Source organism: Mustela nivalis, assembly GCF_964662115.1.
Source record: "Mustela nivalis genome assembly, chromosome: 8".
Taxonomy (NCBI): domain Eukaryota; kingdom Metazoa; phylum Chordata; class Mammalia; order Carnivora; family Mustelidae; genus Mustela; species Mustela nivalis.
The window spans coordinates 12,327,063-12,345,055 of NC_139027.1; the positions used below are offsets into that span (position 1 = coordinate 12,327,063).

General features: G+C 39.4%; 1 protein-coding gene across 1 annotated transcript in view; it reads left to right on the forward strand.

The window, feature by feature from the left end:
- The first annotated feature begins 218 nt into the window (after positions 1–218).
- VSNL1 (visinin like 1) overlaps positions 219–17,993 on the forward strand; it is a 99,807-nt gene continuing 82,032 nt past the window's right edge. Inside the window, exon 1 of the mRNA XM_082744156.1 lies at positions 219–617. The gene's annotated coding sequence lies outside the window, so the exon portion shown is untranslated. The remainder of the gene's footprint in view (positions 618–17,993) is intronic.

A 17,993-nucleotide genomic window follows, 5' to 3' on the forward strand; every position in this document is an offset into this window, starting at 1 on the left:
AAGTGTCCCGTCTCTGGCCTTCGCCTTCATCATCAGACTTCACAAGGGCGGGGTGTGGTGAGCCCAACGGGCTCTCCCTACCGCCTGCCCAGGTGCAGGCTGCTCGGGTAGTCTGGCTCTCTTTTCCTATGTACTTTCCTTTTGAGTTTCTGCTAAAATCTGGAGACATGGAATCCACCCGCGGGAACTCCGAGCCCCTCCAACTGAGCATGCGCCAATGCCAGGCTGCTTTTGGTCACCGACTCCAGAGCTCTCCAAGCTGGGGCTGCGGAGCTGGAGGAGGAGGGAGGAGGGGAAGGGGAGGGGGTGCCTCGAGACTCGGCGGCTCGCGCGCCTGCGCATCCAGCTCCAGGGACCCTAGGTTTTCTATGGGATTCCCAATCTGCAGCAGAGACTTACCCGAGCTTGTTGCGGCGGCGGCTGGGCTTGCGAGGCGCGATCCAAGAGGGATTTAAGCAGCCTAGAGCTCCAGAGCCAAAAAGAAAAAGAAAAAAGAAAAAAAGCGCGAGAGAACCGCTCAGAGAGACGGCTTAACCGTTTACCTGAATTATACATATATATAAAGAACTGTTGAGTTTTATCATTTTCGTTAAGTGACCGTGCGCAGCGCTATAACTGTAAGTGGAAAATGCAATCTTCGTTGCTTTTCTGCATGTGTAGTACAGCCAATTGTCTGAGAGATGCTTTGGCTATTGTCACATACTTTGCATAGATGCCTCTGAATGCATGGTGGCGATTGCTTTGGTTAATGCTGGCCATCTGAATGTGTTGCCTGTCAACGGGGGGATCTTTTGGGATAATGGGGGTGGGGGAAGGGGGAGTGTTTATATGCGGCGTGTTTGGGGGACTGTCTTAGGCTGGATTTAAGATAGGTGAAACAGAGGTGGTTTTTTAGTGTAAGCCTAAACAGATTTCCTTACACGGATTTAAGTAGCTAATTGAGCGATTGTGAAGTTTTCCGGTTGCTGATAAAACTATTGAGCGGTTGCAGTCAAGTACCAACCTGTCATCCGTGGGGCTGGGGCACCATTTTTCTCACCGTGGAAGAGCAGTGAAGGTGTTTGCTAAGTGAAACTGAGTAGACGAGATGCGGTGTGGAAATCAGCGTTGGTTTCCGAGCGGGATGTTCGTGTTCAGAACCACGGAGCGAGGCGCAAAAGAAGCACATTTCCTAGTATTTATTTAGAAACGAGAAGATAATTTTTCGGTTTTGATTTTTCGTCATGACGGTGAATGGGCAAAAAGGGAAGGATGTACAATCACATAGTCAGCCGTTTTAGACAGAGCCTGAGTCTCAGAGCCTCTGAATGGGAACTGTCAGAGCCAAACTAGTTACCTGCCTTTTCATCCCGTGTTCACATTCTGGTATACAGGGTTGAGAAATGTAAGTCCAGATGTGTTAAATTTGGTAGTGTTTCTTTAAAGGAGAACAGGTCGTTTTGTGTTTTGAGTTAGAATGGGTTGTTCCTTGCCCAGAAGCTGAAGCGGGGTCTTTGCAAGGTCAAACCCCCTTTGGAAACCAGGGGCACTGGTGAATGTGGCTGAGGGTTGGAGGAAATGGTGAGGCTCGGTACTAGTGCTGAGCACTGCAGGGATCAGTGCTCTGTGAGATGGGGGAGTGGGAATCCATTTTTCTAGAGTTGTGCTCCTGCCCATATTTTGGAGACTAAAATGAAATGGAAATGCTAGTGGGTGTAGAAAACACAAGTGGATACTATCTGTGTGTCACCTCTCACTTGAAGACAAGAGGAGGGAAGGAGTTATATCTCTACATATTAATTTTTTAAAAAAATTAAAGGGATTTCAGGTTGAGGCAAATTAAAAAGGAAACTCTTGTGAAAACATATTTTATCCCCACTATCATCTGAACTGCTTACATGTGTGTGGTAGTGGGGGGGGGCTGTCCTGTATCACTGTATACTTGACGCGTAAGTGCACTCTCATGAAGCTGGGGTGTTTAATAACTCCAGAAAATGCTGCACTGAAGCAGTTGGCAGAATGGCATGAGGTAGGCAGACAAGAGAAGAGCATGGCCAGTGTGAGTTGGATATCCATGGAAAAAGCAGATTCAATTTCTGTAATGACATACATTTTCCTTTAAATAAGGCAGTTCATTTTTTAGCCCTTTGGCCCTTTCGGCAGTCCAAATATTTCCAACACCTCAAAGGAATTTGTAATTTACAATGGATAAAATTTGAAATAAAAAATTCGAGAATGTTCTCTCCTTGGAAACCCAAAATGTAAATACTGGTTCTTCCTTTCCTTACTTAGGGCAGAAGGATCAATCTCTTGTCATAATTGAGCCATTCTCCCGGTCATCACTGAGAGTTGGGATCTGCTTCATGAATGGTGCAGGTGTTGTTACACTGCATTGATAAATGGGTAGTGCAGGAGGAATGGGGAATCTGGCACTAAAACTGAGAGATGTTTAGTATCAGATACCCTGGCTTGTAGGCTGACAGAGTCACATCAGGCAGAGACCTTCAAAAGCATCTAGTCCAGACCCCTTATTTTACAGATGGGGAAACTGAGGCCCTGCACCACAGAGCTTAGAAGAATCAATTAACTTCTAGTCTATGAAATAAACAATTACAGAGTAATGGGGATAGAAATGTTCCCTTCTCCCTACACTTTGAGCATCCTCAGTGACATTGCTGAAGTCTTTAAATAAACAATTGTCTGGTCCCCAGCACATCTTTCAAGAGAATCCCAGGGATTCCTTTTCACACTATATCATTCCTCCTTTCTTGTAAGGTTGCTTTCTATCTCTTTCCTATTGTCCCTCCCCTCCAACATACCCACCTTATTCAATGTTTAACGTGGCCTTCCTGGCCTCCTCTGCAAGTCAGTAAATTTGTTTGGAATCCTTGGATTTTTTTTTTTTTTTTTTTTTTTTTTGAGAGAACTGAGCTGTTTGAGCATTGGCTGGCCCCTCTCCATCTCCTCCATGCTCTCATCCTTAATGGACTCCAGCCCTCTAAGACACTGCAGGCACCATCCTCACTCCTCGGTCCATCCTGCATCTTCCAAAACTGCTGCAGCTGCAGGGCCTGCGACCTACCAGAGTGAGGCAGCTGCAGTGTGAACACACAATGGGTTCTGCCAGCTCTCCTCTGGCTCCTAGAAGGCAGAAGCCAAATCCAAGATGCCTAACGCACCCCAGCCTTCATGGAAATCCTCCAGATGCAGCCACCTGCAGAGAAGGGGAGGGGTGGGGGGCAGGAAGACGGAAGGAAGAAGGCCGCAGCAGCTCAGCCTGAAGTGGGCGCTAGAGAGGACAGCAGTGTCGCTTGCAAAGGCTTTAGGGCTCGGAAAGTACTTGCACAGCTTCCTTCTCTGTTTTGCGGCACTGAGACTGCAAAGCAAGCAATCCTACCTGCCTACCTGGGCCTTCTTCTCGTTCCTTCTTTTTATTTTTATTTTTTTTTCCCTCTCAATCTTTCGGCTTCTCACTCATTTTCTCTCCTGAATGCCAAGACAGTAAAGCTCTAGGCCTTTTAAAGATAATCCAAGCCCTCCTGTTCCTTTTGAAACATGTAATCTCCCACACCCTCAGAAAGATAGGACAACCACCACAGATGGCCCCTTCAGGGGAATGCCAGGAATTTCTACCTGTGAAAAGCTGAAGCATTAGGGAAGGCTTGAGGAAGATCTGAGTCTTTTTTCATTTGAAAGAGGAGTTAAATACTCTTGGAAGTTTTTGAGGTAGCATGGAGGTGATTTCCTCAACATTCAAAAATTTACAAGTGGTTAAAAATTTTATTTATTTTAAGTAATTTCTACCTCCAGCATGGGGCTTGAACCTAGGACCCTGAGATCAAGAGTCACATGCTCTACTGACTGAGCCAGTCAGGGACCACACCAATTAACAATTTAATTTATCCCTTCCCTTCATGGTAAACCTTTGCCAAATTGGGTTGAGCTTTGTCTTGGGTAGAGTCTGTCTCTAACAAATGTCACCTGGTCTTACTATCCCATTCTGAAAATAGTCATGGCCAGACTGTTCTGAACACCAGGTAGCCTAGGCAGAGACTCGCAGTTGCTAAGTGCCCAGCTTTCATTTGCTATGCGGTGAATTTCATCTGTAATGGGATAACACGATGAGAAATGTTGTCCTGTGCAAGCTATAGATTTTCTGTCGGGGTTGCATATAGGTTTGGATTCCAAACATTGCTGAGGAGCTCCTTGGGGAGTTTCATAAAATGACAGTATAATGTCAATATCAAACAAGTAACCTAATTCAGGAGAGTAATACCTTTTAATGTCATTCTGAAGGTCTTTTTCGTTGTGCTCCTTAGATTAGTAAATATTTAGGAACATTGGACGGTTTTCTTAAAAAATGGGTCACATTCAGTTTAGTCTAAAGTTGAAATTAACAGTGTCCATCTCAATTACATTTAGTAGGTATAGATGTATCAATTTTCCAAAAGTATGAAATGGTACACAAATAAGTTAACAAATGGTATTTCTACTGTCCCAGTGGTTAATTCACCTAACTAATGGAGTAAAGGAATTGGATGGGACCCATATAAATTACTTAATCCATCCCTCCAACACATAAAAAGTGCAGTATATCAAGGAGCATTTTCATCTCAAAGACATATCTACAATATGATAGCACAGCCCACAAGGGCAGAGATTTCAATAACCCTTTTCATATTTCCATAAAATTTGTACAATGTCTTTTTTTTTTAATTTATTGGACAGAGAGAGATCACAAGTAGGTAGAGAGGCAGGCAGAGAGAGAGGAGGAAGCAGGTTCCCCACTGAGCAGAAAGCCCGATGCGGGGCTCCATCCCAGCACCCCAGGATCATGACTGGAGCCAAAGACAGAGGCTTAACCCACTCAGCCACCCAGGCGCCCCTGTACAATGTCTTTTTATAGTAGATATTCTATAGTAGATATTAACATATGTCAAAGATATTTAATATTTATTCCAAGAATCAATTATATGCACCTTGTTAATTACATCAAGAAATTAAATTATTTTGACTAAAAATAGGCACAATTTACATTACTTTCAATATTATTATGTTACTAAAAGGAAAAGTAGATTAAAGGTTATTATATAATTTGTTCTCACTAAAAATATACAAGCTCTATAATAACATCTTTAAGAGTTCATTTTAATCCATGAATATTTTTCTGTTTATCTCTCTCTTTTTTAAAAAGATTTATTTATTTATTTATTTTAGAGAGAGAGAGAGAGAGAGAGCACTCAAGTGGGTGGCGGGGCAGAGGGTGAGAGAGAATCCCAACCAGACTCCCCTTTGAGTGTGGAGTCCAACTATGTGTGTGTCTCTATCTTGTGGCTAGATCTCAGGACTCATAAAACCACTCCCTGAACTAAAACCCCAAGTCAGATACCCAACTGACTGAGCCACACAGGCACTCCTCCTTCTATATCTTAATAAGTCAAAATATAAGTTATTTTTACCTAGTTACAAGAACTGATATTAACAGGTCAAGAAGGAAATCTAAACCTAGACTATGGTAGCTGTGTGTACCATAGTATCTTGCGCTATGGAATTATGGGTCTCCTGTGCTATGGAATTAGGTTAACATGTTCACACTATGAAGGGACCACAACGGTAGTCCTCATTTACAGTTTGTTTCTAAAGATAATTTATGCTCCCTTAAGTGAGTCAAAATAGTTTGAGTTTCTCCCAGCCTGGTTCATTGAGAACTTCTCAAATGGGGCTCCTGGGGGTGCTTCAGAAACTACTTAATGAATGAAACAGAAATGGAATAGCAAATTAGTCAAGAATCCTCACAGAGGTTTGACACTTTAATAATAAGGTGCCTGTGAATACATTAAGGAGATGTTCTATACCCTTACCAGCTAACTTAAAGCAAACAAGTTGGGTAATTTGTCATGATTCTTATGCTTTCTCTGGATTTCTCCACTGCCTTACTTCACTGTGCTTCTGGCACAGATGACCTGCTAGGTAACCACCAACTGTTTATTTTTTTTTAAGACAATGCACTGCATTTATAACCATTTGTTGGATTATCTTCAGGTCAACAATCTATTTCCTTTTGTTCTAAATTACCCTTAAGACTTGGAGCACTCTCTTTCACCAACTGGCCTTCAAGCTCAATATGTGTGATACAATAATTGCCGAACTTTTTATAGAAAGTAGGGCTCTCTTAATTAAAATGATTTCATTTTTATGAAGTATTACTCATAAAAGGCAAAGTGTTAACATATTGGTTAAATGTACTTGCAGTTATTACAGATCTATAGAGTGAATTTGGTTTTTCTTTATTCTTGCTCATATAAGGACTTTTCTGAAAATGGAAATCTTTCAGTTTAAATTTTTTTTTCTCTCCTTTGTTTGGATTTTATTTATTATCTCTTAGACTCTGAAAGACAATGAGCTTTTGAGGAGCTGAATGTAAATAGATTTTTGCAAATGATTAACATGTCAAATGTGCTTTGGAGCCAGGGTGGACTTTTTTTCTAACCCAAATAAATAGACCCTAATATTTTTGTTGTTTCATATTTTATTGCAATAGGAGATTCTTAAAATAGTAGACTGTGGTGTTACAGGAGTCCTTGGCATTTTATATTTTGTGTTGGTTTTATTAATTTGTGATTAATGTGTTTATTTCTGATTTTTTGAAACCCAATCCTAAATTATGAGTGAAATGTCTTATTGAAGGCTTATTAAGCATTACCAATAAAGTTAACATGCTTATTAATATATTTTATTTTAATGTACCAAATAGTGCCATGCAAGTGTGACTTTCAGTTAACAATTTCCATTTGTTGGAATCCTTTGGCTATTGGTGTTATGAGTTAATGGAAGACCATCAATTTTGTTTATTCCAGAAATTCAAGAGTTTTGAAATTTATACTGAAGGCATTTGATGTTTATTTTCTTGCTAATATAGGAAATTCTATACAAAATAAAAAAGAACTTGTGAAATCAGTTTAAATTCTATACAAAATTTTAGCTTTTCTTTTAAATGTTTATAAAGGTAATCTTTCCTCAAAGAGATGAAAATCATCCATTTAATCTTTACTCATTCTTAGTTTGTGAATGGGAGAATTCCTCAGCCCTCTCCAAGGTTTTAACTGGCTCAAAAGAAAGTAGGGTAGGAAATGTGTATCAGAGTTTTCAAGCTTGATACCCTTGAAACCCTTAGTTAAAACCCCAGTTCCACAGATTATTAGTTCAATGACCTTGTATAAGTGATTCAAACTCTCAGCCTCACTTTCCATTTAAAATAGTAATTCACAGGATTCTTGAACAGAAAACGAAAGACTACATATATAAAGACATAATGTTTATTTGTAAAAATGCAGTAAATGATAGTTACTATCATTCCTTTCCTCAGAGATCAAGTGTTCTGAAACCATTTAATTCTCTGGAGTTATAGTAGAACCCACATTCGCCATGAAACCTCTAAGGGAGGTGTCGAGCTATGGAAAGCAGTGAACATTCGACAGTGGCAGCCTACCTTGTAAAACAAGTGTCTAGGGAGTGAATGTGCCAAGCACAGTGTTGTCACTGTGCAATCTACATTAAATAAGTTACAATCCCAGCCTTGATGGAATTGAAGCCTAGGAAAACAGATAAAAGCAATTCACTAAGTCAAGTGAAATAGAAAGGTGACCCGGATGCATAGAAAAGAGTTTCTGGAAGAAAAGCCTACACCGACACCTCAGACTAACGTTTTTCTCATTCTTTCTTTCAGTCCACCTCCTTGCCATTAGACCTTTTCTTTACTATCACCCCCCTGCTGTGTAATACCAGCATATAATTGGACCCAACAGAATAGGGAACTAAGAGCACATTTTTACATTTGTTAACTTATTGAATCTATTTTAAGTCCCTCTATTATTTTTCAAGGTACACTTGTCTCCCCTTATCTGTAGTTTCACTCTACACAGGTACAGTTACCCCTGGTCAGCCCAGGTCTAGAAGCTGATGATCCTCCTGATAATTGGTCAGAAGACCAACAGTCAGCTAATGCTAAGTCACATGCCTTCAACAGTTACCCCCCTTCATCTCATTATGTAAGCATTTTATCACCTCCATCATCACAAGAAGAAGGATCCGTACAGTACCATGAGATATTTTGAGAGAAAGGGAAACCACATTCACATAACTTTTATGACAGTATATTGTTATAACTACTCTATTTTATTATTACTTACCCTTGTTAATCTCTTACTATGCCTAACTGATAAATGAAATTTCATTATGGGTATGGATGTATAGGAAAAACCATAGTATGTATAAGGTTCAGTCCTATCTGAAGTTTCAGGCATTCATTGGTGGTCTTGGAATGTATCTTTTGGGGATACAGGGAGTGCTACTGCAACTGAACAATGTGACCCTTGTCTTCCACTCAAGCCTCCAACGAATCATAGGACTTGAACAAAAACATTTCAAGAGCGCCCCTCCTTTTGATTTAAATATCATACTATCACACTTCTATTCTCTATTACCTTCCAAAAAAGGAATTTCTAATACTCTCCCCTCACCTCCCTTATAATTCAAACTAATTTCATGACTTACCTTTCAATGTCTGTCTGTGGGAGGACTTTTATGTGATCTATTCTTTCATTCTTTCCTCCCAGGGATGATAAGGAAAGTATATCTCCCAACCCTTCTTAACTACTGAGCTGAAAACTTGATTCCAACACTTCTGCGCGCGCACACACACACACACACGCACACACACCCAAAATGGCCTTCTTTTCTTTAGCTCTTCTAAGACCCATTTTTCTTCTCCTCAGCTTTTTCTCTCTTCTCCTCCTATTTCCTGCTTCATTTACTAGGGAATTTCAGATAGATTTCTAACCTGTGGTTACAAAAGAACATCCTCTTCTCCCTTTGAAATCTATAAAAGTTATTCATACATTCTGAGGCTCTTTTGTGTAGTAAGAGTCTTGGATGATTCATAGAACTAGGTAGGAATTTTGGTCCTAATTAATTTGGGGGGGCTCATTTTCTCACTTGTGAAATGGGAATATATTTGCTTTATAGGGTTGTTGAAGACCATATATATGTGTATAGACAGGTCTGCATACACACACACACACATACATATATATACATGCGCACATACCACCTAAAAGAGCTTAGCACAGAGTAGGTCACTCTCCTCCCACTCTGGACCTCTACCTCTCCTCCTGCCATTCTCCTCAGTCTGCATTTCATCGTTTATCTTAGTCTCCTGTTCTATGCTCTGCTCTTTCTAAGTGTATGTGTTCTCATTTGCTGGTAGTTAAATAGTAGCTAATACCCACATATCCCAGGGAGCCTGGTGAGTATGGTCCTAGAAAAAGTTTCCTAACTGAGTCAGCGTACTAGCTTAGACCTGTGCTCTGCATCTGTTTGGGAAACTCTTCCATTTATTTCAGACAGGCCTCCTGCTAAAGCTCCCCCAGCTTCCAATGACTAACGTTCGGTTAATGAACAACCCTTCCCACGCCAATGACTTATGGCATGCTTCATAAATAATGTCAGAGGACGTCTGCCAGTGTTTAATTGTCTCCTGCCCTTAATCCTCTCTTTCCTTCACCTTTTGCTCTGAGGTGCCTCCAGCACCTGTGACACATTCCCATGACAGCCTTACTTCACTTCTTTGGCCAAGTCTAACATTATCACTTAGTCCATCTGAGGTCAAATAAATGTCCATCAAATAACACCCAGTATATGGCAGAAGGGGAAGTGTTAGTGGCGCATGCAATAAAGGTTGCAGAATACGTTGGAATCAGGATTAGCCTATCAGAGCCTTCATTGGTTGGGTGTCTGTGGAAGAGCACACTAATCACTGAAGCACATTGGCTAAGAGCAGAGAATGGTTTTCAAAGCAGAGATGAGGGAGTACTGCGCACACACACACACACACACACACACATATACATACGTGTACAATAAGCTCAAGTACTGTCATCGATCGTTTCACATTTTTAAGCAAAATATTTAAGAGCAAATGGCTTTAGAACAAATCGGTACTTAGGAAAAGGTATTAAAAGAAAGGCCTATTGAAAGTTTGCTCATTCTCAAGGAGGTGGCAGAGTTGAAAGGGAAAGTGGTTTAAATTTTGTAGTAAAGACATTTTCAACTTGATCTCTTTAAAGAAATATTTCAATGACCCGGATAGTTATCGCCCCTCGGAGAGTTTTGTGGAAACTTTTTCTGAGGGACATAATGCTCCCTCCATCCCACTTTCAGATATTCCTCGTGCATGTGCGAATTGAGTTTAGTGTTTCTCTTGTAGAGACTCTGGTAGCCGTTGAGATTTGTTTGGCCTTGTTTCCAAACTTTGCTCAGAAACTTTTGTTATATTATGCTGGTTACCGTCTCAGTGTCTTCTGAGGAACCCTGCTGGTAGAGCTGCTTTAGAAGGACATGAGTGGAACTACGTAATGGAATGCCTGTAAAACTGGGAGGCAGGGGTGCCTGGGTGGCTCAGTGGCTTAAAGCCTCTGCCTTCAGCTCAGGTCAGGATCCCAGGGTCCTGGGATCGAGCCCCACATCGGGCTCTCTGCTCAGCCGGGAGCCTACTTCTCCTCTCTCTCTGCCTGCCTCTCTACCTACTTGTGATCTCTGTCTGTCAAATAAATAAATAAATAAATCTTTAAAACAAAACTAGGAGGCATCACAGGTTATAGTCATCATTTATGTGAATTCCTAGAAAAATTACTTAAACTTTCCTGAGTTTTCATTTCTTCATGTGAAAATAAATATGGGTGTCCCTTTCTTAGGGTATAAAACACAAGCTATGAACAACATACTCTATACCTTATGATATTCAGGGGCTTTGCAACTCCTCACAGTGAATCCAGCAAGGAGAGGTAAAGAGGAGATGCTTTCTGAGGGGTGCAGTGTTTGGAAACATGCGTGGCACATTCCATCTCTCTGTGTGAAGGGCTCTGCCATGTTCTTTGTTCTACTTGTGTATTAACCCGTTCATTTTCACAACAATCCAATGAGATAGCTCTACTTTAGACCAGGAAATTGGCTCAAGGATTAGAGAATTTGCCTAAAGTCATGAGGTTTGTAAGGGATAGCTCTAAGATCAAAAACAGATCTGTGCCCTTTCTGCGTGCTTTACACTGTTGTTTTTGTATTCACTGTGTTGCTACTATCTATGTTATCAATGCATTCATTCTTTCAACAAATACCTGTTACATATCTGTCATTTGCCTTGTACTCGCTATATGAGGTAAACTAAAATGGCCATAATCCCTGCACTCATTGAGCTCAGAGTACAGCTAGAGAAACATATATTAAACAAATAACCACAAAATAGCACAAAATTACAAATAAGATTGCGTACAATGGAAGAAAATACATGACACTATAAGAAAATGTGACAGGAAGACCCTATTTTGAGCTGTTGGAATAGATTCCAGGGAAATCCAGTGAGATCTAGATTTCCAACTCAGCCTCCTGGGATTGCTACTAAGATGTGGTTATAGCTGCTGGGCCTTGAGAAGGAGATGACTACTGCATTTCTCTTTGAGAACAGGATGCTTAAACCTGGGAGCAAGGTTTAAGCATCTCTTACTTTATCCATGACTCACAAGGTCCCCAATAATGAGGACAACAACAAAGCTTTTGATGGCAGTACATCTCCAAGAGAACCATGCTGTGATGCATTGTTCACTAGGACAGTTTCCAGGCAGAGAAATCTGCAAGCACCTGTGTGTCCAGTGCTTTTGCCAAACCCTTGGCTGCTTTCAAGTGGTGTACATATTTGGGTCTTTAAACATGCTTAAATGTCTCTATAATTCCATTAAGTTAAACGTGGTTTTCATTTATTCAACAGGTGTTTATTGAACACTTACTATGTACCTTGAGGATATAAGACATTGTTTGTGCTCTCTCGGCACTCACATTTCAGCAGTGGAGACCAATAATTGATGGTCTGATAAGAATCATCATGGGGGGGGGAGCGTCTGGGTGGCTCAGTGGGTTAAAGCCTCTGCCTTCATCTCAGGTCATGATTCCAGGGTCCTGGGATCGAGCCCCGCATCGGGCTCTCTGCTAAGCAGGGAGCCTGCTTCCTCCTCTCTCTCTGCCTGCCTCTTTGTCTACTTGTGATCTGTCTGTCAAATAAATAAACAAAATCTTGAAAAAAAAAAATCATCATGGGAGGAGCATAGAGAACTATGGTCGCACTTCTGGGGTACACAGAACCCAAATCTCCATATGGTGAGGGTTGGAGATAGGCTAATTTCAGAGATGTCAAGAGTAGGAATTAGCTAGACGATGAGCAAAGGGGAGCAGGGATGCTATTATTGATAGAGGAAGCAGGAAACAAAGTATGTGGTACTGGCAGGCCAAACTTTCAAGTTCATGTGTCTGACATAATGTTTTAAAAGGTTATAGAATCTTGATCAAATAAGATTAGCCTGATGTTATGAAAAGAAATATGGATTTTGTAATCAGGCTGTGTCACAAATTATTCTGAATTATATGAATCATTTTCTCTATGACATTTAGATAATGATACCTATGTGGCAGTATTATCCTACTGATTAAATTATAAATATTGCCACATAGTTATCATTTGATGGATTATAGAGGTGAGTAGTAATGGTGTTTTTAATCAATAATACTACATACAGTTAAGTTATATTGACTTAATTACATGCATGTATTCATCTGATGCTCACAACTCATGCTAAGAATTTTTTCAAAAAGATTTTATTTATTTGAGAGAGTGAGCCCATATATGGGATGGAGCAGAAGGAGAGAGAGAAGCAGGTTCCCACTGAGTGGGGAGCCCAAATTAGGGCTCAATCCCAGGACCCTGAGATCATAACCTGAGATGAAGTCAGACACTTAAACAACTGAGCCACCCAGGTGCCCCTTTGCTAAGAATTTTTATTGTCCCCATTATAGAGATGAGGCAATGGAGACTTAGAAACAGCAAGTGACAAGCCCACAATCACATAACAATAAGTGTCAACAGCAGAGACTGACATTAGAGCTCTTTTCCTGATTGCTTCCCACTGTCTCCTTGCAGTACTCAATACACAGCTATTATTATTATTATCATTATTATTATAATAATTATTTTAAATTTAAAGCTCTTGAGACCATAATCAGAATCCTTTTTTTTTTTTTTTTTAAGATTTTATTTATTTGAGAGAGAGAGAGAGAAGAGACCATGCACAGAGGAGGGGCAGAGAAGGGGAGTGGGGAGCCTGAGGATGCCAGGCTCTATCCCAGGACTCTGGGATCACGACCTGAACTAGATGCAGACACCTAACACTCTGAGCCACCCAGGCAGCCCGATATTCAGAATTCTGATATCAAACATCTGTTATGCTTTGTTTCTTTTCTTCTTTGTTCTTTGAGCCAGAACTTAGAGATCATCTTTAAGATATTACATTGACACTTTTGTTGTTCTACCTTATAATTTACTTTACAGTTAGTATTAGATCCAGCTTAAAATGATAGAAAATCCCAAATAACGAGGGCTTAAATAAGAGAACTTACTTCTCACCCATATAAACAAATCCACAAATAAGCAGTCCAGGGCTGATAAGGGGCTTCACAAAATCTCAAGGACTTAGACTCCTTCTACCTTTGCCCCTGCCTTTTTTAGCGTGTGGCTTCCATCATGCTCCAATATGGTTGCAGCCTCCATCAACTGGAAGTAGGAAGGGGTGATGAAGAACATACCCCTTCCCTTTGAAGAACTTCCCTGTGCCATACCCAAAATTGATATACGTGCCATTGACCAGAGTTTCGTCACATTCAGCAAAACTACTGCTAAAAATTAGGGGTTTTATCACTGGGGTAAAAGAAGGAAATGAATCTTGAAGCAAACTGGAAACTAACTGTAACAAAAATTTAAAGTTTTAATAAATATTTTAATTTAGAGGACGCCTGGATGGCTCAGTTGGTTAGGTGACTGACTTCGGCTCAGGCCATGATCATGGAGTCCCAGGATTGAATCCCATCTTGGGCTCCCTGCTCAGCAGCAAGTCTGCTTCTCCTTCTGACCCTCCTCCTTCTCATGCTCTTTCTCTTTCTCTCTCAAATAAATAAAAATCTTGAAAAATTTTTTAATTTAGAGTTTTAAATTGTTCTTTAGCTATAGTTGTAATATAAAAACAATATAACAGAATATTAAAAATCAGCACAAAAATAATAATGTCTTAAATTCATGTTTACGGTTCTAATCACCAAGACTTTTACAAAGAACATTGTCTCAGGGACCAAAAAATCTTTATATTCTTGCCTGAGCTTTACTTCTAGGTTTTCATCTTGATCAAGTCACTTTCTCTTGGTGGGCATTGGTTTCCTTATAGGTAAAAGAGTAGGATCAGGCTAGAATGTCTCTAATATCCTTCCAGCTCGGTCTACTAGTACTGAATCTCATAGGGAAATCTCTTACATTTTCAGAATTTTAAAGACATTCTGTACAGCAAAAATCTATCAAGGAGTTAATTTCTCAGGAATAGATGCAGATTTGTGTCTATCTGTTTATATCTTACCTTGTCTCAGAAAAGGTTAAATACTTCTATTTTTTATTTATGCAAAAGCAATATGACAAGAAAATGAAATAAGCTGAATAAATATTGGAAAAATTAAGTTCTTGTTTTTTGTTGACTATGTATAGAGAAAATTAGAAGACTGAAATAAAAATTAAAAATAGTGAATATTTGATAAGGAGTTTGGATGGGAATTAAATTACAAAAACAGTCTTTTCTTTTAGTCCATCGAAAAAATTCAGAAATGAAAAGTGGAAAAAAAAATTCTATATATAATAGCAACCAAGGTGATAAAATATTTAAGATTAAAAATGATAAGAAAGGCAAAGTGCCTTGTGGAGCATAACTAAAAAATCTTACTGAAGAATAGAAAATATGATAATAACAAATGAAAAGATAATATGGACACATCATATTTATGTAATATATAATAATTATAATGACATGGGTTTTTCTTTTTTGTTGTTGTTGTTTTTTTACTGTAGTCATCATTTATATTGTTTAACCTGGTTTTAAAGTTTATCTGGAACACTGCATTCTCAAAATCGAATAGTCATGAAAAGTCTTAAAATGAATAGTCAGTGTAGTCTTGCATTACCAGATGTTAGAACATACAAACATTATAGTCAAATTAATATGGAATCGGCATAGGAACAGGCAAACAGACCAGTGGAACAAAGTAAAAATTCTACAAAGATAACTCACTTTTTATGAGATGTCTTCAATTACCAACAAAAGTGCCATTTTAATTTAATGGGAAGAGTGTAGTTTATTTTATAAATGGCACTGGCACAACTTAGAAACACAGAAATTTGGATCCCTATCTCACACTATATAAAATGTATTCCAGATATAGTAAAGACTTCAATTTTTTTTTTTTGGTTTAGAGGAAAGGTTTAGAGGAAAATCCAGGTGATGCATTTGTAACCTAGAGATAATGAGAAATAAGCAATCAAGAAACTATAAAAGAGTAGGCATATTTGATTGCATAAAAGATGTCATTATGTTAAAAGATGTCATTAACATGGAAACATACAGTATATTTTAGTAAACTTCAGAAGACAAGTTTCTGTATCTGGATCATGATACCTGGTTCATAGCTGAGTTTTAGATTAAAATATGCCAGTAGAATGGGATACTTCACTACAAGAAGTATAGATAATTACTAAGAAAATATGGACGTGGAAGAGCAAATTTGTTTTCAATAGGTTTCTGAGGTTGTCTCTTTGGGGCTCAAAATTTCTTTGTAAGAATATGACAGTTAAAATCCAGCTCAAAAATCCTGAACTGATTAAACAAGTTTAACAAACTTTGAGTGCTTATTATGGGCCAAGCCCTGTCCTGGAAATATTTAGAAGCAAAAAGACTCTGTTATGGAGCTTATGGTATGGAAAGACAGGGCAAACAGGTGATTAAAAACTGATCAGCCTGGAAAAAAGGGAAGATTATGCTCCTTTGGGCATGCATAACAAAGAGACTTAGTCCAGGAAATCCAGGACAGAGTCAAATGAGATTTATGCTCGGATCCTAAATGGGAGTGGAGGTTAGCCAGGTGAAGAGAGGCTCACAGAAAGAGGGCTCCACTCATGGGTCACATCACGTGCATGAATTTGACAGTGAACCCGGTGAGAAACTGACGAGTGGCATTAGATGAGGCTGCAGAATTAGTAGCAAGCAGCCAGGTTCCAGGTTGCCATGAATCTTACAAGGAATGTTAGGATTTCTTTTTTTTTTTTTCCTTCTTCTTGTTACTGCATCCTAAGAGCAGTGAGAAGCTATTGAAAATTTTTAAAAGGGAGTGGCTTGATCAGACTTGAATTGTCAAATGATCTTCCTGGAGAATGAATTAGGAAACCAGTTTGGAAACAGTTGTAATACCCAGGTGAGGAGTGATAGGTGATATTGGCTTGTTCTAAAATGGTGCAGCATGGATTCTGGAAGATGTTTAGCAGGTGATTCATACAGGAACATGACTATATTTGTGAAGACAAGGAGAGAACTGTGTTCGTGAGCAAATAGGTTGATAACAGTACAAATTTTCAGATAGAAAACCTATGCCAAGTAGGGAGAGGGTGGTTGGGTTATGGACATTGGGGAAGGTATGTGCTATGGTGAGTGCTATGAAGTGTGTAAACCTGGCGATTCACAGACCTGTACCCTTGGGGCTAATAATACATTATATGTTAATAAAAAATTAAAAAAAAAGAAAAGAAAACCGATGCCAAGTATCTATTCTTTTTTGTGACTCTTAAGAATGCAGTTTGGGGGCGCCTGGGTGGCTCAGTGGGTTAAGCCGCTGCCTTCGGCTCTGGTCATGATCTCAGAGTCCTGCGATCAAGACCCCGCATCGCATCGTGCTCTCTGCTCAGCGGGGAGCCTGCTTCCCCCTCTCTCTCTGCCTGCCTCTCTGTCTACTTGTGATCTCTCTCTGTCAAATAAAAAGAAAGAAAGAAAGAAAGAAAGAAAGAAAGAAAGAAAGAAAGAAAGAAAGAAAGAAAGCAAGCAGACTGGAAGTTAATCAAGAAAATGACACCCCCTTTATCTTGTTCTAAATAGGTATACTCATCAGAATAAAACAAACCCTCTCACCCAGTCATTGGGGTCTGCAATACGCTCAGCTTATGGAATTACTATTGGAGTCTGTTATGTTTCATTTCAAACCTATTGAGGTTTTCTCCAGTCTATACAGGTTGTATTAGGTGTCCTAATCTTTTCCACCACCATTTATAATTCTGGGACTTTTCTTCAATGCCAACAACTTTTTCAAGATCCCAAAGTTAGTAAGTTTAATTTCATTCTTAGCTGCTTTGAAAGAACCCATTGCAATAAATAACTACTTTGAATTCAACAATGTCTAAAATTCACATTTAAAGTTTACATTATTGATAGCAATAGCATTGACACACATTTGAAAAATAATGCAATGATACAGGAAAGATACACTATTGAGTTTCCAAGGCTGGTATTCATACCCACTCACAGACCCTTTTGAATAGCTAAGTGAATTCTCCCACCTCCAGACTTCACTTTTTAAAGCCATAGACCAAATTTAATCTTTCAGATGACCATAAACTTTTTTTTTATTTCAAGTAAGAAACAAAGCTAATGTTAACATGGACTCTTTGAGAATTGCACAGTCTTTAGAAATCAAAGAATAAATCTTTGCTCCCCTGTGATGGCATTTAGACAGGATATTGGGATTGTGTAAACAGGTATTCTATCTGTTCTGGCTTATACTGGGCCCTAGGTGTAGAACCTAGAGTCTGTCTCCAGTCAGGGCATACACTGCATTAAAGCAGTTTTATCTTCCTCTGAATAATATTATACAAAGGAGGCTTATTTTCCGGATAAACATGAGAACAAGACCTACAGAGCCTCCAGGAACCAGCATAACTCTAGGGATTTGTCGCTACTTCCTTTTCTTGATCTGTGGGATCCGAGATGCTCTTCTCTCTATGTATAGCACATCAGCTTCTCTCTGCAGTCTAGCTCTGCACTCACTACTGATGAAGGGTC